The sequence below is a fragment of the Hippopotamus amphibius genome, chromosome 11 (assembly GCF_030028045.1).
Source record: "Hippopotamus amphibius kiboko isolate mHipAmp2 chromosome 11, mHipAmp2.hap2, whole genome shotgun sequence".
Classification (NCBI taxonomy): domain Eukaryota; kingdom Metazoa; phylum Chordata; class Mammalia; order Artiodactyla; family Hippopotamidae; genus Hippopotamus; species Hippopotamus amphibius.
This window is the reverse complement of record NC_080196.1, coordinates 22,206,325-22,227,577: the sequence shown is the minus strand read 5'-3', so window position 1 is coordinate 22,227,577 and position 21,253 is coordinate 22,206,325. Positions and strand designations below refer to the sequence as shown.

At 43.1% G+C, this 21,253-nt stretch overlaps 6 non-coding genes and 1 pseudogene across 6 annotated transcripts; 4 read left to right on the top strand and 3 right to left on the bottom strand.

Moving 5' to 3' along the window:
- The first annotated feature begins 7,450 nt into the window (after positions 1-7,450).
- On the top strand, positions 7,451-7,523 carry TRNAM-CAU (transfer RNA methionine (anticodon CAU)). The gene has a single exon. It is a non-coding gene; the product is annotated as a tRNA-Met (tRNA).
- Positions 7,524-10,064: 2,541 nt separating this feature from the next.
- Positions 10,065-10,137, bottom strand: TRNAK-UUU (transfer RNA lysine (anticodon UUU)). Its single transcript has one exon. It is a non-coding gene; the product is annotated as a tRNA-Lys (tRNA).
- Positions 10,138-13,515: 3,378 nt separating this feature from the next.
- TRNAM-CAU (transfer RNA methionine (anticodon CAU)) lies at positions 13,516-13,588 on the bottom strand. Its single transcript has one exon. It is a non-coding gene; the product is annotated as a tRNA-Met (tRNA).
- Positions 13,589-14,387: 799 nt separating this feature from the next.
- On the top strand, positions 14,388-14,469 carry TRNAL-AAG (transfer RNA leucine (anticodon AAG)). The gene has a single exon. It is a non-coding gene; the product is annotated as a tRNA-Leu (tRNA).
- Positions 14,470-17,479: 3,010 nt separating this feature from the next.
- Positions 17,480-19,861, top strand: LOC130830824 (FAU ubiquitin-like and ribosomal protein S30; annotated as a pseudogene).
- TRNAQ-CUG (transfer RNA glutamine (anticodon CUG)) lies at positions 18,153-18,224 on the top strand. Its single transcript has one exon. It is a non-coding gene; the product is annotated as a tRNA-Gln (tRNA).
- Positions 18,664-18,775, bottom strand: TRNAL-CAA (transfer RNA leucine (anticodon CAA)). The gene is made up of 2 exons: positions 18,738-18,775; positions 18,664-18,709 (listed from the first exon to the last, which is right to left on the bottom strand). It is a non-coding gene; the product is annotated as a tRNA-Leu (tRNA).
- Positions 19,862-21,253: the final 1,392 nt, after the last annotated feature.

The window sequence follows — 21,253 nt, the reverse complement described above, 5'->3', positions numbered from 1 at the left end:
GCCCCATGTTGGTGCCAGGCCCGGTGCGGACGCCCGCTCTGCACAGCGCCGTAGTCCCGAACCCCCGGGCACCCACGATCCGCCGACCTCAGCCTCCCGGGAAGCTGGGATTACAGGCACACGCCACCGTGCCCGGCGCGGGGAGATGCGGCGCCGCGAGCCTGGAGCCTGCGGCCGGCGGCCCAGCTGTGCTGCGCGGCGCGACCCGCGCGGCTACTCCCCCGTGCCCACCCCACTACCCACACTGGATTGCTAGAGGAGTTGATAGAAGCGAGCTCAGAAAGCACTGGCAAAGATGTGAATAAGCTCTCTTTATCTTGCTGTCCTAGGAATCTTTGCAAAAAGGTCGGTTTTAAACAAATGGCCGTAAATTGAATAAAGGAAAGGGTGAAGGACTGTATTGAGCGTTGCAAGTTCTTCACAAACTTCAGTGCGCATACAAAATCACAGGGGGGTCTCGCTAAAATGCAGGTTCTAATGCTGTAGGTCTGGGATGAGGTCCGAGATTCTGCATTTCTAAAAAACTCCCAGGTTCGGCTAATCAGCTGTCCGTGCTGCAAGTGACAAGGTTGTTGACGCTTTGGAAACTGATGGTTCTACAGTTTTTCATTTATTTTTAACAGTGACAGCATTATGATGTTAGAACACTAAAGAGAGAAATTAAAGATAGTTCTGCCTTCCCAACAGATTATGGACATTTCCCTTCTGCCTTTTTATTTCCCGCCTCATTCATACATAATTTTTTGCATGGTTGAACCATAGCATTTGTACAATATCATGTTGGGTGTATTTGGGTTGTGGCAAGTAATACATACATGCAGAGAATTGCTCAGTTACTACCCTGTCAGCCAACATTTACTGAGACCTTTGTGCCATTTATACTAGGTCTATCTGAGGAATCTGAGAGTACAAAATGTACTCTTCTACGGAGCTTATGACTTGATTTTTAAAAATACAGGCAAGTAAATCAGTGAGAATTAAGGTACACTCATATTCTTCCATACATGTAAAGGCAAGGTGTTGCGCAGAGAAAATCATCAATGCAGGCACCTAACCTAAGGTGGGAATGGTTTACTGGAGGAGATCTTAGCCACAACGTGTCTTAAAGATGAGATATAATTAGGCAGGTAAGGAAGAAGTGATCATTGTGATTTATAATAAATATTATCTGGTCTTCCTCACACTTCTGGCACACAGTTCCTAAAACCCTTGGACTTTCCTGATTGATGAGAGCAGGAAAGGTGCCTTTTGTTATATTAATAAGGAGACCTTGGGAAAGCCCCTAGGTCCCCGAAAGATCCCAGGGGAACTAACAATGTGATTAGAGGATTGAAACTTTCCGTCCCAACCCCTACCTCCTGGGAGGGGAGAGGGACTAGAGATTAAGTTAAATTACCGATGGCCTATGTTTAATGAATTCTGCTTATATAATGAAGCCTCCATAAAAACCAAAAAGGACAGAGTTTGAAGCTTCTGGGCTAGTGAACACTTGGAGATGTGGAGACTGTGACCAGCTCAGAGAAGACAGGGAAGTCCTGCACCCCTTTTACCCATACCTTTGCATCTCTTCCATCCAGCTGTTCCTGAGTGATAACCCCCTATTATAAACCAGTAATCTAGTATATAAAATGTTTCTCTGAGTTCTGTGAGCCGCTCTAGCAAATTAATCAAACCCAAGGAGGGGAGCCTTTGAAAACTCCCATCCATAGTCAGTGGATCAAATGCACAAGGGACAACCTGGACTCACGTTTGGGGGCAGTCTTGTGGAGCTGAGCCCTTATTTGGTAAAATCTGATGCTATCTCTAGGTAGGTAGTGTCAGAATTGAGTTGAATTGTAGCACACTCAGCCTGTGTAAAGAATTGCTTGGTGATGTAGGGGGAAATCCCACACGTTGGAATAGTGTCTGATTTATGGGGCATGGGAAGATTCTTTCCATGAAGCATCAACAGGTGCAAAGCTGAAAGGGTGTGAAAATCCCTAGTTCTAGCTCAATTAGACCTGAGCAGAGCATCGATGGTGCATGGGCCAGGAGGAATAAGATTAAGATGAAGCTGCAAGTGAAAAAAAAGGGTTACCTTGTGTGGTAGCTGGTCTCCCAAAACTGACCCCTGTGTAGCAGATCCCTCAGTAATCGCACCTTTGTGTAGCACATTCCCGCAGTGAATCTTGGCCGACCTAGTAGAATTTCATTGAAGTGACACTTTGCCAGTTCCAGGCCCACCTGAGTCATAAGAACCCTTGCAGCTTCTGACTGGGTTTCTTGGAATGCTCAATCTGGGAAGCTCCCTCTCAGAACCCAGTCACTATACTGTGAGAAATCCAAGCCACATGGAAAGGCCACAGCCCAGCAGTCTGGACAACAGCCTCAACAGAGCTCCTCACAGATCACAAACACCAGCTGCCACCACCAGTCACATGAGCGAGCCATCTTGGACAGCTTGGCCCAATCAAGTCCTCAGAGGATTGGAGTCTTTGCGGACACCACGTGCAGCAGAATTGCCCAGATGAGCCCAGTCAACCCACAGAATCAAGAGAGATAAGAAAATGGTTTTCTATTGTTATCATAGCAACCTTAGTGGCTTTAAACAACACAAATTTATTATCTTAGAATTTTGCAGGTCAAAAGTGATGGGTACTGTCTCACCCTGCTGAAAGAATGGTGCTCACAGCCTGCATTCCTTTCTGAGAGACTCCTTTTCCTCCTTCACACTGTTTATAGAGTTTGTTTCTCTGTAGTTGTAGGACTGAACTCTCTGTTTTTTGCTGGCTTAAGCTAATGGCCACTCCCAGCTTCTAAAGGCTGCTACATTCTTTGGCTCTTCAAAGCCATGAATGATGGGTCAAGTCCTCAAATCACATCTCGTTACCTTACTCTTCTCCCTCCCTGGCCACTTTTAAGGACTCTTGGGATTAGAATCATCTCCCCATCTCATGGGCCTTAATCTTACTTATATCTGTAAAGTCCTTTTTACCGTGTAAGGTAACATTCACGTGTTCCAGGGATTAGAAAATATCTTTAGAATGGCCATTATTCTGTGTACCGCAAGCCACTGTGTTTTGGAATTCTTTGCTACATATTAGTAGATAATGAGAACACATTGTGAGCTAAATCTGCAATGCTACAGGCTTTGAACTTTACCTCAAAGGCTTTGAGCAGACAAGTGCCCTTCTGAACAGAAAGGTCACTGTAACTGGTATTTTTTGCAAGCTTGTCCTGTTTGTACTGCAGAAGTGGGGCCTCAGCTAGCACACAGAGTGCTTTTGTGCAAATTATGTAATAATGACTCACTTTGGTGGATGAATTACTGAAAGGCAACCCTCGGGGCTGATAAAGTACAAAAAAAGGAAAATGCCACCTCTATCCAAGGACTCTTGGCTTGGTTCTCAGAGCTCAGGTCAGACTTTAGCCCCTATTCACCTTATCCACAAGGGTCGTTTATAGGATACCTGTGTATGACGGCCTTGTGTAGACAAACAATGGGAGACAAGCAAGGTTAGAAGCCAACAAACCAGATTGGAGGCCATTGCAGTACCAGAGGAAAGACATGGACGGAGGAGGAGGAGAAAGGAAAATTAAAACAGTGGTAGTATTCTGGTATGGAATAAAGGAGACAGATTCAGGAAGTACCAAGAAGGTATAATTCATAGGACTTGGAAGCTGGTAGAATGTATTTGGAAGTAAAACAGAGGAAGGGATTAAAAAGGATGCAAATGTGATGGTGCCAGTCACCTGCTATTACAGGAGAAGAAGGTCTTCGCCAAGCTGATACTTTTCTTATGGAGAAGTGGGATTTCAAAACCAGGGAGAAAACAATGAGAACAACAGGCCTTGAGTCTGGTGTCTTAACACAGTTGTCCATGCAGATGAAGAAATGCTATTGCATGCTAAAATATTTTAAGTCCTCAAGGTCAGCAAGACTAGATGAAGCTGAATGAAAGGAAGTTTTCAGAGCTGATGAGGATATTTTAATGAGAATCTTCTCATAGCTGAAGAGAATTGACCCACAATTTAGAGATTTCAGAAACTGAGGAGGATAAGGATAGGAGAATGAGGAGAAAAACAAGAGAAAATGTATCCCCTTCCTCCTCACATCTTTACCTCCCTCTTTCCACAGCTTAGATTTCATGGTTAATTGCCAGCATTACTAGCTCGCATAATCTTCATCTCTTTTGCCTCACTCCCAACCCTTGGTCAAATCAAACACACCACCACTTTCTCCAGACCTGAATCTGAATAGCTGAATGGATAGAACACACCCCTAACTGTGCTTCTCCATTTAACTCACTCTAAACCAAAGCTTTATCCACTTCAACTCCACTGAAATTCCCTTGTCAAGTCTCAGCAACCTCCATCTTGCAAAATCCAATGGTCAATTCTCAGTCTTCAACTTGCTCAGCTTCTCAGTAACACTTGGCCCAGCTGATACTCCCTCTTTATGGAAACACATTCACTTGATTTCTGGAATGCCACTCTCTCTTGGTTTTTTGTTAGTTTGTTTTTTGTTTGTTTGTTTGGTTGGTTGGTTGGTTTTTTCCCCCACTTAAATGTTGTTCCTTCTTTATTTCCTCCTCTTCCCAATCTCGAAATTTTGGAATTCTCCAGGGTCCCAACCTGAGTCCTCATGTATTCCCTATGTATACCCTCTCCCTGCATGAACTCACCTGATCACCCTGACTTTAAATACCATCTATACCCTGATGGGTCCCAAACTTCAACTTTCAAACCCATCTCTCCATTGAGCAGATCCAATTACATGACTGACATCTCCACTGAATGTCTAAAACGCATTGCAAACTTAACAAGTTCAAAGATCTCTTGATTTCCTACCCACCTGCTCCTTCTCCAGTTTTCCTCATCTTGATAAAAAGCACAGCAGTATTTTAAACTTGTGAAATAAAACTTGGATTCCAAATAAGTTATACTTTTAGCAAATAAGTTAAGAAAGTCCTGTTTAACTTGACTACTTGGCTGCCCCGTATGGTATTATTATTATTATTATTATTATTATTTCATTCCGAAGCAGTCATATTTTCCCTAAAATAAGTCATTTTTTTTCAGTGTATGAGTTTTTGTCACAATCTATACAACATCAAACAATATCGGAGAGTGTATACATTTTTGTTTTACTGTATTTTTTTTTCCATTCCCATCTTCAAAGTATTTCCAAATTAGAGAAAGAGATTCTTTTTATCCCACACTTTGAAAATAAAGATTTCACAGCAGGCCAATATTTTAACACAGTTTCTATGGCCAGCAACAGTGATAGCCATCTTGTAGGCACATGCCTAAAGAGGCTATCTCATTCCACTTTTACCAAGTAAAAAAACCTCAGTAAGTGCTCTACACATTTTGAAGAAAATAAAAAGTGACCATAAACCTCAATAAACCATGAAAACCTCCGTACCATGAGTAAGCAGACCACCATCTTTTAAAGCAGTGTATGCGTACAAGGAGTGCAGGACATTTAGCAGATAAGATCTTTTCATTTTCTTTGGTAAGGCTAAATGGAATTTGCCAAAATTTGCATTTGCACTGTTGCCAATGTGCAGATAGATGAGCACGGCCTAGTTTGTATTTGAAAAAGATATCGACAATCATTTGTTTTATATATCTAGAGGTTTTATTAAATCTACAGACAAATCAAGAAGATTTTTGACACCATGTTTCAAAAGAAAGTCGTAGGAGCTCGGGGAAACATTTTTTGGTTGCTGTAACTTGACACATCACTTGAAGTTGCTATATTGTAGAAAGCAAGGTCATCAACAGAATCAGCTTCACAGTGCCAGAGGCCAATACATGGTATCTAAATTTCGCTCTTTGTTTGCCCTCGGGTTGCAACCTTTGGATCAGGAAATAGAGAATACCTGTTCTTTTCAAGTATTATATCCAGCACTATTTTTGACTGAACATTGGTGTCATTTAGAGACGAAGAAAAACCTCTGATTAGAAAATTCTCGCCAGTCTTAACCCAGACTTGGGAGATTCAGGCTCCCCGTTGTACTGTCACACCTCTTTCTCCACCATACCCAAACCCAAATTCTTTTCTACATATTGTGCAGTACTCTGTTTTGGTAATTAACCCCCCTAATCCAGTTATATGTGTTCTCCCATCTGTCATTTAGACTTTTTCGGTGAGGTCTGGGTCATGCTGGCATTCACACGGTGGTCGTTTGTTCTCATTTTCATGATCTAGATTCTTAGAAAATATGGTTATAATATCCACAGTGTTAAAAATTAAGCTCACACTATTTCGATAAAAGGCCCAACAGTTTCTACAGGCAGAGCCAAACTGTTAACTCTCACAACTACAAAACACATTTCATGTATTTAAGTCACAGGACTCAGCGGGTTGCAGCACTGGACCGCCCATTATTGGAAACCGAAAATTCCGGTTGCCCTCATCAGCGGCCAGGGGGGAAAACAGCGACTGCAACTACAGAAGCTGAATAATATGCACGCATCCATTTGGCACTGAAATCAATGTTCCTTTCAGCCCTCCAGGGGCTGGGGGGATCCAGAGTGAAAGCTGTCATAGGGATTTTTTGTACTTTCCCCAACCATCCGCAACCCATCTCTGAGCACCGAAAACCCCGACTTTTCTCACCCCCGAGAAGAGGTTTCCCCGGAGGTGGGGCTTTCCCGAGACATTCCCCGGTCAAATCAAGACAGTATGGTAAACCAGGCTTTTCACCTATTCCTGTCCCTGTAACTACAGCTCTCTCATACCAGCAGATTCCCAAGAGTTTGCACCAAGGACACCTTATTCTTTAAACCTTCAAGTCCCATATGTCCAGGAACATCTCCACCCCCACCCCCACCCCCCCGCGGGCTTCTTTGGGACGGAGTAGCAGTCAGGGAAGGTTGTATAGTCCTTTGAAAACCTGATGGCACTTGGGGAGGTGTTTTCTTCAAATGAGGACAGACTGCCTTATGGGAAATTTGCCTGCGAGGGAGTAAACGAAATAGAGCGACAGCCTGAGACCGAGGCGCCGAGTCAAAGGGAGTGTTTTGTTATTTAAGACAGTAAACACTTAAATCTGTTTAACAGTAAACACTTAAATCTGTTTAAGATACTGATAAAAAGAATCGGGTGTGGAAGGAGAGAGGGATAGTGAGAGAGGAAGCGGGTCGTTTTCCTCTTCCCTAGAGACCACAGGGATGGACGCCGGTGTAGGTTAATTGCAGGTATCTGGGCAGGAAGTTAAGGAAATTTTCCTTCTGTTGTGAGGTGGGGGTTATCAGTTCAAAACGAGGGGAGCAACGACAGCGGGATCAACAGCGACTTTCCTCATCTGATTCAGGTTGAAGAAGCTGTTGCACTTTTAAGATGTTGCAGGAGAGCATTTCATTTGCAAATTTTAAAGTAAAGGGAATACAGAGCAAGACCGAAGTTTGAGCAAAGTAAATCCCAGTGTTAAAGATATTTGATGAGGATCGTGTGACATCTGCCTCCTTAGCGCAGTAGGCAGCGCGTCAGTCTCATAATCTGAAGGTCCTGAGTTCGAACCTCAGAGGGGGCAGTTAGCTTTTGCCCTTGTCCCCCCTTGAAGTTACTGCCTTTGTCTGGCAAAAATATGCCTCCTAGCCATGGGGCCGGATGTCTGTTGCCAAAGAGGTTCCGTGTAAGCTTTCTTCCTCTTGACTGATATAAAAATATACAAGCATGTTCTCCTTTATGTGTAATGACTTTTTATCTTCATCTCTTTCCAATGGACAACCTCTTGTCCAAGTTCCTCTGATTACTATTCCTTCTTGGAACAGTATAGTATTGGTGCAATGTAATTTATTGAAAAAAAGGAATGGACAGATATATGAAAATCTGACATTCAATTTTCTCTGTAAGTCTTCTTGTTTCCTCTTCACATACACATTCAATCTCCTTGCCCTGGTCTCCCTATCTAATCTGGTCCCAGCTGGTTTCCCATCCGTAGGACACTGAGTAGTGTTCCACAAAAATGTATGCCCACCCAGAACCTCAGAATGCAAACTTATTTGGAAATAGAGTCTTTGTAGATGTAATTAGGTAAACTAACATGAGGTCATACCGGGTTAGGGGGAGCCTTAAATTCAGTGGTTTGTATGTCTGTTTTATCACTGGTATGTCTTTTATCTGTTTTAAAACAGACATATTAAGTATGTCTGTTTTATCCAATCCTGTACTTCCAGTGCCTAACACAGTATCTGACAAACAATAAACACTTGTGAAATTAATTAGAATATTAAATGTTACTCTGGTTTTGTTTTGGGTTTTCTTTGGAGGGGGGGTTGGCATTGCCATATTACCTACCACTATATTACTTGAAGTGATCAACATCTCAAATTTGGATTTTTGCAGTAATCCCCACATAAGTCACACTACTGAAGTTCATCCTGCAGGCATACTTCTCTGGCCCAGTCTGTGCTGGAAAAAAGAGAGGGCAATATTTAGGCTGCTCCTGCTAAATATCTGGACCTCAGACAATATGTATTTCAGGATAGTTCTCTCTACAGTTCATTCTGGTGCAGAATGAAAGAGGCATACACTGGGAAACATCTTAACAGTGTCTTCTAGACCCTCAGCCTCTGATTCCAAGAGCCTGCATCTGCTACACTTTAAGAGATCCAGTTAAAAATTGTGGAGAGGCCAAGGAGCTGGCTTATCTGGCTGTTGAGGTAGTTCCTTAGAGAATCTTGATTCTCATTGGAGCCACTATTCTGAATCTGTTCCTCTCCTTTGTAGAGTCAGAAACTTTTTTTTTTTTAATTCACCCAGATTTTTTCAGGCTTACAGGACTGACTCACAATAACCAAATGTCAGAGACATTCCAAGCTGCCGAGACCAGCTCGGCGACTCGAGGTGAGTGACGGGTGCCGCAAGCTTGAAGAACACACAGACACAGACTGAAGAGAAAGATGGGACCGGGGGACTCAAGACCTCTAGGATCAAGAGCCCTGCTGACTTATCCCAGGTTGCTTTTATTGAGTTCGTGGGCTAACATTCTCAGGTTACACTCATAAACAATCAAAGGCCTCACATGACTGAGGCAATTATCTTTGTTTACTTCCTGGGTCTGAGTTGAGCAGGTGTGGATTTGAGCTGGGGGTGGAGAGCAAAACAGCCCTGGGGGCAGGAGACCTCTCTCAGATATTAGGGGTCTGTGCCCCACCCGTGTTGGCCCCTCTGCGACTGTGCCTGTCTTAGGTTGTTCCTCCCTTGAGGAATCTTACCCGTCTCTGGCTAACTAGTCATCCTCTAGGGCCAAACACGGTGATATAAGGAAGGTTCTATGCACCACCCCTGCTGGCCCCTCTGCAGCTGTGCCTGTCTTAGGTTGTTCCTCCTCTGAGGAATCTTACCCGTCTTTGGCTAACCAGCCATCCTTCAGGACCAAACAGGGTGATATTAGTCTCCACGCCCCGCACCCTCAGCTCCTCCACTGCTCAAGCAGGACATTCTGAATCCCATCGCTCGGCCCACATACTTCAACATTTTCAATGTTTCAAAAAGGTTCCAGAATGTCTTCCCACACCAAGCCAGAGTGTGAACATATTATTGCCATACTGATGGTTGATCAGCATATTCTTTCCCACGTAAAATAAGCTGTATAGTGGAAAGCAAACATTAGAAGATTGCTCTGTGCATCTGTAATCAGAGTAATAGAAGTAATAAAACATTAATGACTATTAATATGATATTGCCTATGATATCAGGCACTGATGGTCTGGTACATTCATCACCAAAAAGCCAAGCCAAGCCAAGTTGTAGGTTGGCTGCCTCTGGGAAGAGATAGAAACAACGGAGTTCTGATCATAGTATATTTTTCTACATAAGGCTACATCATCATTGGTTAGATAGTGTTGTTAGCTTTATGAAAAGCCTCCCTCAGCCACTTATTAACCAACCAACTCTTACTTCACTCTGGTTTCGGTACAAAGCCACGTAGTCCATAGTTCTCCTTAAAGGCTAGCTCCCTTTATCTTACTGTAGAGGTACTGTCTATTCATACCCACATTTGCTGGTCACCCGTGTGAAGCGATGCACACTTTTCAAAGGCGGAGTCATAACTGGATGCTAAAAGCATCGCCCGAACAGGGGCTTGAACCCTGGACCCTCAGATTAAAAGTCTGATGCTCTACCGACTGAGCTATCCGGGCTCCCTGAAAAGTCTTTTCTTTCACGTATTATCCTAGTTTGAAGAAAAGTACATGGACAAAGTTCCACTTCTGTTCATGTTCCTTTTCTTTATTCCTAATAGCATCCTTGCCTCTTTGAATATGGTTTACAACTATTTCTGCCCCCAGGTCATAAGAAAAAAATAACTCCTGTATTTGACTAACATAATCTAAACAATCACTTCTAAAAGTTGTATAATCACCTGGACCACCTTGTCCTTCATCTTCACAGTTTGTGCTCCTGTCTCCCCCCCAGACCTTAAGAATGCCTAGCACAAAGAGCTCTTAACAACTAGGTTTTGAGAACTTACTTTGAGCAAGGAGCTCTGCTTTGGCCTCAGTTTACAGCAGTGGAAAGCCACCACCTCTGCCCTCGTGGAGTTTACCCTTTAGAAGGGAGAGTCAGCCTTTTAAATGATGAATTACACCACAAACGTTTAAACAGCCATTGTGACAAATGCTCTCAAGGAAAAGTATAGGTTACTGAGATGTGTAGAGAAACAAATAAATATACTCTCATGATTGGAGTTTCCAAATTAAATGAGATAATACCAGTAAATTTTTGGAATAGTGTCTGGGATGTGCTAACAGTTTGATGACAGTTAGGTGTTATCATCATTATCACTTTTATTGTAAAACAGATCAATTGGAATATCAAATTTAATTGTTTTCATTGTGTCACCTTAGAAAAATCACTGAATCTCTCATCCACTTTCCTCTCTTAAATCCTGCAATAGACATTTCTTCCTCAAAACTTGGGTTTAAAACAATAGTCATCATGTGGTACTTTTCTAATTACATATTTATTCATGCCACTATTCAAAATGAATTTGAGGTGGTCTACACAACTTCACTGTAATAAGATAAAATGAAAAATGTTACTAGACTTAAATCAGGATAAAGGGAACATAGAGGTAGAAAATAAAGATAAGACAAAAATATGCACCTATATCTCCAAGACAGTGGATTATAAAGGGAGGTGACCTCTTCCAGGGGGTCAGAGAAGACTTTCCCCAGGACGTGATGTTTAAACTGGGAACCAAAGCCTTTATAATAATACATTAAACAAAAATTTGGCTCCAGCATTCCAGCAAGAGCAAAGAGCAGAAAACTTTCAGAGACGTTAAAGAAGGCTTGAGGTGCTTGAGTGCAGATATCTTGGTATTGATGGAAGTGTGGGGCAAGGTGAACAGAAAGGCAGGGGCAGATCAGAGGCTGACAAGCTCAGAGGTTATGGCTGAGAGTGCAGAGTACCGACCTCATCCTTGCAGGAATATAAACTCACTGGTGATTTTAAGCAGAGAGGAACAACATGCTCAGAGATGATTTCTAAAAGATTAAGCTGGTTTCAAGTAAAGAATGTGTCAGTGTGGGGCAAGAGATGATAGGAAAACACAAATTAGGCTATTGTGTAGCTACGTAGACTTGGCCTACTGGCTATATGGCATTGTCAGGGAATGGTGCAGAGACTGGGAACATTTGGAAAGAAGCAGCAGATTTGGGCCCAGACTCTTCCTGGGGACCTAGAGAGGAAGAGGTGTCAAAATAATTCATTTCTCTTGGTAGCTCATTGCCCTAATAAGCCCTTTATTTGGAAAGACAGAAATAAAGCAGAATAGGAAAAGGCTCTTTGAATCTTTTGACAGCTCTCTGGAAAGCGTGGAGTGTTTGCTCTGCTCTTTATCTGACTTGGGTGATTAGACAAAAAAAAAAGGTGAATCTTGGGAGAATGTGACCTCCCCACCAATAGTCAATGTGAGATAACTGGGAATATGCAAAGGGAATCCAAAAACTTGTCCAGCTGATTGCATTCAGATCAGATCTCCTGACATTGCTGTTAGAAATCCAGATGTGCTTTGTCTGCCATGTCCCACTCAAGCATAGTAAACTCCATGAGATCAGGAGTATTTTCTGTTGTGTACAGTGTGGTATCCCTCAGCCCTATGTATCAGTCAAGGTCTAGTTCAGAAACAACACCAGGGACTTCAGCTGAGAACACTGTGGTAACCCAGAGATAATAACCATGGAAAGTAACTACCACCTTCTAGGGCTGAGGGGAAAAAAGGGAAGGAGTTGGGGCCTCCGAGGAAAAGTATAAAGAGAATGATGGTTGGAATCAACTACCATTGTTGGAGTGACCCTGACTAGAATAGCAAAATTCAGAAAATAGTTCCTCATCTCTTCTCCTGCCTTGCAGTCTCCTTCTGGTTCCTCTTATTAACAGAACCTAAGAGAAAATCAACCAGCAAAATTTTAGATATGTAATTTGCATATGGCCAGCGCCAGCATCGCAGAAGAGGGTGAATTTGAAGCTGAGAGAGAATGGATTAACAGCAAGGGACACAGCTTTGAACAGTACTTGGTACATAGTAGGTGCTCAATAAATATCTGTTCAATACCTCCCACTCAATAAGCTGAGATGTTAAGAGCTGGATATTAAATATCAATCTTGCTTTATTTTAAAATTAATTTTTATTGGCGTACAGCTGCTTTACAATGTTATGTTAGTTTCTGCTGTACAGCAAGGTGAATCAGCTATATGTATATATATATTTGCTCTTTTTTTGGATTTCATTCCCATTTAGGTCACCACAGAGCATTGAGTAGAGTTCCTTGTGCTATACAGTAGGTTCTCACTAGTTATCTATTTTATACATAGTACTCTATATATGTCAATCCCAATCTCCCAATTCATCCCACCCCCCTTCCCATCCATACATTTGTTCTCTACATCTGTGTCTTTATTTCTGTTTTGATTCTTGCTTGTTTTTATTTGAGTCAGGTGCTTATCCTGTCTCTCTAAATATCAGTTCTTCTTGTTTCTTTGTTTCCTATTTCTCATGTTACTCTTTCCTGTATTTTGCAATTTGGATGACCTAGAAACCCAGTCAAGGGCACTGGAAGCAAGAAAAGAAGTCCGACGCAAAGAGACTGAGGGGGAAAATGTTTTTTTCTTTTTCACGTAAGATGTCGTTGGTGATCTGGTGGTAATTCCAGAAGAATGGCAAAAGATAATCAATAATTAATAAAAATGTTTTTTGCACATCATACTACACCTTCCACATCCCCAGTATAACCCTCCATCCCCTTCTCCCTTTCAACTAGCAAGTTTCTTGACCTTAATATTTTTGTAACAAAGACAATTGCCAAGCATATCGGAAAATCAGCCTAAAAATCTCCTAGCTTTATCCACAATTGGTATAGAAAGACTTTAGGAGTATTTAATCTTACTAAAAATTACTATTTTGTATCTGAACATTACATGCTTCTGCAAAACAAAAAATTACCCGTTCACTTTCATCAAAGCAATTTCCTCGAATTTTTTTTTTAATACATACAGAAGGAAAAAAAGTCTAAGGTTGCCCCCTCTGAGGTTCGAGCTCAGGACCTTCAGATTATGAGACTGACGCGCTGCCTACTGCGCTAAGGAGGCAACTGTTCCTCCCACCTACCCAAAATATCTACCAACTTTATTAGAAGAAAATCATTTTAGAATTTTCTGAATCACAGTGTTTTAGATGAAGGAGAAACCATGGTTTAATTCGCGTCTGAAATAGTCTAAGTTTGGATGGCAAAGCGACGCAGCACAAGGTAACGGCCCGAATATCAGCCCAGCCCTGTTTCCCTGCAAACTTTCCTCCGAAGACTTTAGGGACGGTGAGGGCAGCTGAGTCCGGACTTTTGCAGAACTTCTGTTCGGTACGACCAGGACCTGCGGAGATGGGCTACCTTCTGAAAGGCAAACAAGACTTAAATAACAAGGACCGCACTCTTTGCCTCCCTCGTGAGGTTACATGGAGGAGCTTGGTCTCCTGAGATGGATGAAGGAGGGCAGGGAAGGGAGGGGGCCTCAAGATTTCTTTCCTCGTTTCTCCTTAGCAGCTCCCGGGCTCAAACCAAACGCCCGGACCCGCTCACTCCTAAAATCCGGGGGCTTACACCCTAGGGTCCAAGTGGATCTGGAGCCCACAGCATCCACTGAAACACTCAGTCTGCGTGACTGCTTTTTCCTATGTTGATGACAGACGGGGCAGGAGCCTCCTCCCGCGCCACCTGTGGCGTCGCGGTTCACGGTGAACCTGGGAGCCACGAGAAAGCGGGGGTCAAGTGTGCAGGAAGGGCCCGCGGGAACAGCTCAGAGTGGCGGGGTCAGGGGTGGGGGTGTGGAGAAGGACCTGAAAGGGGCGCAGTTTGGGTCAGATGACATGCACGTAAAACAGTGTCTTGAGAGAGGTAGCGTGGCCGAGCGGTCTAAGGCGCTGGATTAAGGCTCCAGTCTCTTCGGGGGCGTGGGTTCGAATCCCACCGCTGCCAAGGTGCTTTTGCCCCTCACCTTTGTCGGAGTAGTACTCTTTCGTGCCCAATGTACACAGTTCTCATAACTCCAAGTTCTGGTAGTTTCCTCTGCTCCTACCACTTCTGTTTTCCCAGAGGCCAGAGATAACACCCATACGCACTGTCTCCCAAAACAGTGTTCACATGATAGGCCTGCAACTGATCATTTCAATTAACAAAAAGTTAATGAGCATCTACTCTGCGCGGTATTTACTCCCTTATTGTATTGTCATCATATCTGAAGTATAACAGACCTTCATTTAATTCATTCGTTTATGTAAAAGAAAAATTAGCACCTACTGTGTGTCACCTACTAAGTACTTAGGCCCCGAAGATATAGCAGTACTTACTTATTACATTATTCAATAAACAGTGGACCAATGAGTAGCTGTTAGTCTCCCTGTATCCATTTGCAACTGGAGACAGGTCCTGCCCGGTCGCGATTCTCAGCATCCCCGAAGGCTTTTCATTTCACATTTTGAATCCTAATTATGTTGATCTGAGCTGTGGCGACTCTACACAAGGCGCCTCGCCTTGCCACTCAACTGCCCCTCACTTCACACCATCTAGAGGCGTTTCCCCCCTTCTCCGCGCATCTCTTGTCTTCCATTGGGCACCCTCGGTTTCTGCGCCAAGCAATTCTCTCTGCCCTCAGAGCTTCTTATTCCTCTACACCTCAGCTAGGTAGTTGCTTTTTCCTGGGAGCCTCCCTTAATGTCTTCAACCAGAATTACTATTAGGCACTGGGGATTTGGACGGGACCAAGGGAGAGGATCCCTCACCTGGTGCCGTGTAGAGAAGACAAGCATTAGACGCATAATGGTCCCAAAATGACACAATTTCTACGGTAAAGAATGCAGTTGAACTATGAATGACATTGTAGATATATTGTTACCAAAATAAAGAACAGTTACAACAGCACAATGTATAGAAGGACACGCTTCAAATGTTTCCAGTGATAACAGTGTCTGAGGATAGGAAAGGGGGAGATTGTAAATTATACCTTTAGCCACTTTTGTTTGAGTTTTTAGGATGAGTGGATATTTATTTCATAAGTCGACTAAGTGAATTCGTGAGTCCATAAATGAATTTTTAGAAAAATCCCAATCTGATAAATACCGCAATAGAGAAATGGAACTTGCTGGGGAGCTTGTAGCAGGCCTCTGCTCCGCCATCCCTTCCTCCGCAGACTTTCTTCCCTACTCTGCCCCTAATTGGGTATTCCTGTTGGTTTGCATTGACCTTGCTCTGTTATCACTCGATTCATCACTTATTTTAGCATTTACCATAACTTTTGGAAATTTTTGTGTAATCGTCCGCCTTTCCCCATGCGTCATAAGTTTTGTCAGATAGAGAACCATATTTCTCTCACTTCCCCGCATCGTGAAAACTAAATAGATATTTGTGGTAAGTATTAATGAATAAATAAATAAATAAATACATGAAAGAATATCTTACTAATTTGTGAAGTGAGAGAGGTATACAGAGCTGAGAAGCCAGGAAGACCTTGAGATCTTCAGTTTGAGGTAGGGTCATGTGTTCTCAAGCCCCACCTCTACAGGACACTCCAGCTGAACTTAGCTCTTGACTGCTGATTATGCCACACTGACTTGCTCTTTCTGGATTCAGCTCTGCTATCAGGTAACTGCAAACCATTCTTGCTCAGATTGCCAGGGAACAGATTGCTCCTGGATTGTGGGGCACGGTCATCTCTTCCCCAGTCACTCCCCTCAGTGGTCTTTGTTTGCATTCACCTTGCAATATTTGCAAGCCAGCTATGGGCGATTCCAAGGGAAAAGTGCAGGCTTGGGAACTCCAGATTCACGAATAAATAAACCAACCCCTGGCCATCTGTCTTATCTTTCAGCTCTATACCTGCTATCTTTTCCTATGATATAAATGTGCTAAGGTTGAAAAGACATTCATTTATACCCTTTCTGCCTTGCCTATCCTCAGAGAACAATTTAAAGCCTATAGTTGAATAGTGGGCTTTTGAGATTCTGGAGTAATTTTAAAACCAATGGACATTTTTCTTTAAGAAGTAAGTTTGTAGTTCATGGAATAAAATGTATCCCACCTCTACTGAGGAAGAAAGACTTGGTCCATTATTCACCTGGATTTGAGATAATTTAGACCATCTTTTAAAGCTAGAAGGCTCATGAAGATAGAATGGAGAGAATATGCGTGGAGGAAAGGGGTAGACACTTAGGAGAACTTTATAGTGACCTGGCCAAAAGTCTTTGAATTCCACTGCTTCCCTCTCCACCTCCCAAAAGACATATTCACTGCAACCCATATTTACTGAGCAGCTATTTTCTGACAGGCACCTTGCTTGGTTGGAGATACAACAGAAGGATGAATGCCAGAAAATGATTTAGGGATTAAGAGACTACCAGAGGCACATGAAAAATGGCTGGCTAGTAATTAATATTTAGACTGAGTAAAGCAGTAATTTATACCTGAGTATTTCTTCCAGTAATGCTACATGTATGATGTCTTTATTATATGTTGTTCTTAACAGTTACTGGGTAAATAATCATGTTATGATAATACAGTTAAAGTTTAGAAAAATAAATGACTATGCCCAGCACTATGACGTCCTCGCTTGGCCATCCACACTTGAGGACACATTTGTGGGGCCATGTGAACTCTGGAATGTCCACCTGGGAGTTAGGACCTGGAAAGGAAACTCTCACCCTCAAAAAGGCAACAGTCGAGCCCTTTAGACTTGTCAGATTTAGCCTACGGAGAGAAGGAAAAAGAAACAGTCAAAAAAAGTTCAACGTTGGGTTATCTGATTATTTATTTACTCGTTCGTTTATTCATGCATGCATTCATTCATTCTTTCTTTCCTGTAAGCATTCATACAACTAGTCATTGATTAAGCTTTTAGTATGTACCAGACCTTACGGTGTCAAAGAAGAATGAGTACCGGTCCTGCACTTTAGGCTTCTCGGAGCAGGAGGACAGACTTTAAAATGGTAAGCCCATGATTACAGCTAAGCAGGAAGCACCAAGAAACTCCGAGATTGCTCAAGAGGCGTCTGCAGGTATCCTAGAAGGAATAAGCGAAAATGTAGGGAAAGAAAGATGTTATTTTTTTTTCTCCCTTTTGAACGGCAAGATTAAAATCCAGTTTGCCTTTGCGTGGGTCGGAAACGAAGGCAAAATCAAAACTAGCAGAGGTATCCATTTTCTCGGATCAGGATCGTGCCCTGCCCCTGACATCAAGCGAAAGAAACCTGGGAAGAAAGCTAGGTGGAAACGATCAGTGAAAGTCCTCTCCCACCCATCTCACATCCTTGCTTTTAGCTTCTCCATCGCCCTTCTGCTGAAAGAGCAGAGATTTCCTATCCCTCAAAAACATGCCCCCGTGTATTAAAGCAAACAAACAAAAAAATCAGTTAGGAAGAAGAGGAAGAGCTTTCGGTTAAAGTGGCACGTTTCAATTGCTTTCTATACATTTAGCTCATCAAAAAAATTAATTAAAATTAAAGAGCACGAGGATAAAATAACTTTAAATGAAGTAAAATCTATAAAAATCTTTGAGTCACTATGTTGTATACTTGAAACTAATATACTATACTTCAATTAAAAAAAATAATAAAAGGCGCAAGGAAAGGGACATCAGGGGGATATTGTATGAGAATGGCTCCAAGAGGGGTTCCATGGTGTAATGGTTAGCACTCTGGACTCTGAATCCAGCGATCCGAGTTCAAATCTCGGTGGAACCTTTCGTGTATCTTTTCACACTTCAATCCTGTAACAGCGTGAACCACCCCGCTTTCAATTTCCGCACTTTTAATTTTTGATGGGTTCGGGCGGTGAGAAAGGACACGAGACTACGGTACCAAAGGCCCGTAAGCTCAGGGCCAGCCTGTAATCACCGAGTCTGTGTACATGTCTTTCTGTTCGCACAAGACTCATTTTTCTCCCAGGACTCCCCGGGGTTACTAATAAGCGTTCAGTAAAAGCGCCTTTAATGAACAAACCAGAGTACAGAGCAACGCGTGATCCGTGATGAGTAGCAACCAAAGCGGAAAAGAAAGGAGTCGAATCTCAGTGAGGATCCGTCGTTAGAACTCTAAACGGAAAAGCAGAGAGACGTATGAATGGAAACAAAAAATGGCTGAGACGTGGTTGTGATTGGAGTGGGAGAAAAATAAAGCAACCTGTCAGAAGTGGGATTCGAACCCACGCCCCCATTCGGGGACCAGAAACCTCTCTCTGAGAAAGCCTCATTTCAGCTTGAGTCTGGCGCCTTAGACCACTCGGCCATCCTGACAGCCCTGTAGGTGTTCCCTAAGTGAGTAAAATCTTCAATGATGATGAACGTGCACTTACGAGCTATCACATTCTTTTGCAGTTTAGAGTTTATCCGAAACAATGGTAACGTTAATGCTTATACATTAGCTGAACCTTCTTTATCAGTAGAGCCGGCAACTTTGGCTGAACTTGCTAGGCTTTCCTCTCCATCCGGGGTATAATTTGGCGTTTCTCTCCTCTCCCTTCCCTCTGCCCTTCTCTGCAAGCTCTAGGGCATTGAGGCGCAAGGATCCTTACAATCCGCAACCGACCCCCGACTGGACAAGAGAGAACACCCTTTGTTCATTCCCAGAAAGGACACAGAATGCGAGCTCTGTTCCCTAGAAGGTGCCTGGCAAACCAACCGAATTGGCGGGCGCTCAGCAGAGAAGTGAGCTGGCCAGTGTGGACCTGGGGAGAAAACCGGAGAGTTAGTATGGACCAGAAAGGGGCATAGTGAGTGGGGTTTAGGGGCCTTGGAGCATGATGACTGGATGTGGATGTGAGTTGCAGGAAGTAGTAACCAAAAAGAAAAATACTTGATAAAGTGAAGTCATCAAAACTACAAACTTCGTTCATCAAAATAATAATAATAACCACCACTAAAAGCTCTTTCTAGACTCCATCTTCGCGGTAGCAGCAGTGGTGGCCACGGATTAGTTGACGTGCAGTTCTTTGTCCTCACCCAGGAGCTACACTCTTTCGAGGTGACGGGCCAGGAGACAGTTGCCCAAATCAAGGCTCAGGTAGCCTCGCTGGAGGGCATCGCTCAAGTAGTGCTCCTGGCAGGCACGCCCCTGGACCAGTGTGGGGTGGAGGCTCTGAGCATTCTGGAAGTAGCAGGCCACATGCTTAGAGGTGGTTCCCTGGCCGGTGCTGGGAAAGTAAGAGGTCAGCCTCCCAAGGTGGCCAAACAGGGAAAAAGAAGAAGATGGGCCAGGCCAAGAGGCATATGCAGTACAACCAGCGCTTTGTCAGTATTGTCTCCACCGTTGGCAAGATGAAGGGCCCCGATACCAACTCTCAAGTTCTATTAATCTTCACTTTCTCTAATAAAGTCACTTAGCCCAATCAAACAACAACAACAACAACAACAAAAACCCGAAAACATCAAAAAAAAATACCATTAACCAAGTGTGCACAGGGGAAAGGCCATGTGAGAACACAAAGAGAAGGTGGCTCTCTGCAAGCCAAGGAGAGAGGCCTTAGGAGAAACCACTCCTGCTGACACCTTGACCTTGGACTTCCAGTCTCTAGAAAATATACTGAAAAAATTAGTTTCTGGTGTTTGAGCCATGCAACCTGGTGTTTTGTTATGGCAGCCAGAGCAGACTAACACAAACATCTTCCATGGTGGCTGAGGACTCTTAAGAGTCCAAGGCAGAGGATGTCAGTCCTCTTGTAGCCCAGGCCCAGCATCAGTGTAGAATCCTTCTGCCACACTCTATTGGTCTGAGCATTCTAGGCAAGTCCAGATTCAAGGGAAGAATAGACTGTACCTCTCAATGATGCAATATCACAGTGAATATGGAGAGGAAAAAAACTGATGATGACCATCTTGGAGGTAGCTACCATCCCTGCCCCCATCTAGCACCAGTGGCCTGTGAGCTTCATAAGCGCAGGAAGCAGAGGGTGTTCACTAGGCACCCTCTGCTCATATCAAAGTGCCAGTATTCAATGAAATCCCCCAAACCCTTGCTGTTTGAAAGAATGGGTCAGATTAGCTTTCTTCTCCATTGTCTCCAAAGATTTTATCCTCAGGAAATGGAAGACAGTTAAATGTTGGAAAGCTAATTGCCAATTTGAAAAGAAATAATATTTAGGAAATTCCCTTGTGGTGCAGTGGTTAGTACTTGGTGTTTTCACTGCCAGGGCCCTGGGTCCAATCCCTGGTCAGGGAAATAATATCTTGCAAGACTGGCAGCCTGGCCAGAAAGAAAAAGAAAAAGAAAAAAAATTTTTAATGACTAAAGATAATCACATTTTTCAGTGACAGCATTACCTGAGTATGCCTTGAATTCTTCTATCCTATATTTTGTCTTAGGTTGCTCTTTAATCTAGGACTCTTTACATTGGTCACTAAAAGTAATAATCTACACCACGGAATGTTGTTATGAACTCAGCAATACTGGTATCTGATTTTTTTTAAGTTGTCTCGCAGAGACCTGGGTCAGATAGAGAGTCCATTTAGTGTAGTGGTTAGAGCTTAGACTCTGGAGCCAGTCTACCTGGATTCCAGTCCTGGCTCTGTCATTCACTGACTCTGTGACCTTAGACAATTTAGTTAACAATTTCCCCAGCCATAAAATGGAGATTATGATACTAGCACTTCCTTGCAGGATCTAGAAGGATTTTGTGCTTTAACGCACAGAGCCCAGTATGTACTAGCTTCTAAATAGGTACTTATTAAATGAAAAACTCATCTTTCCTTCTCCATCAACCTGAAAGAATAAGAGGA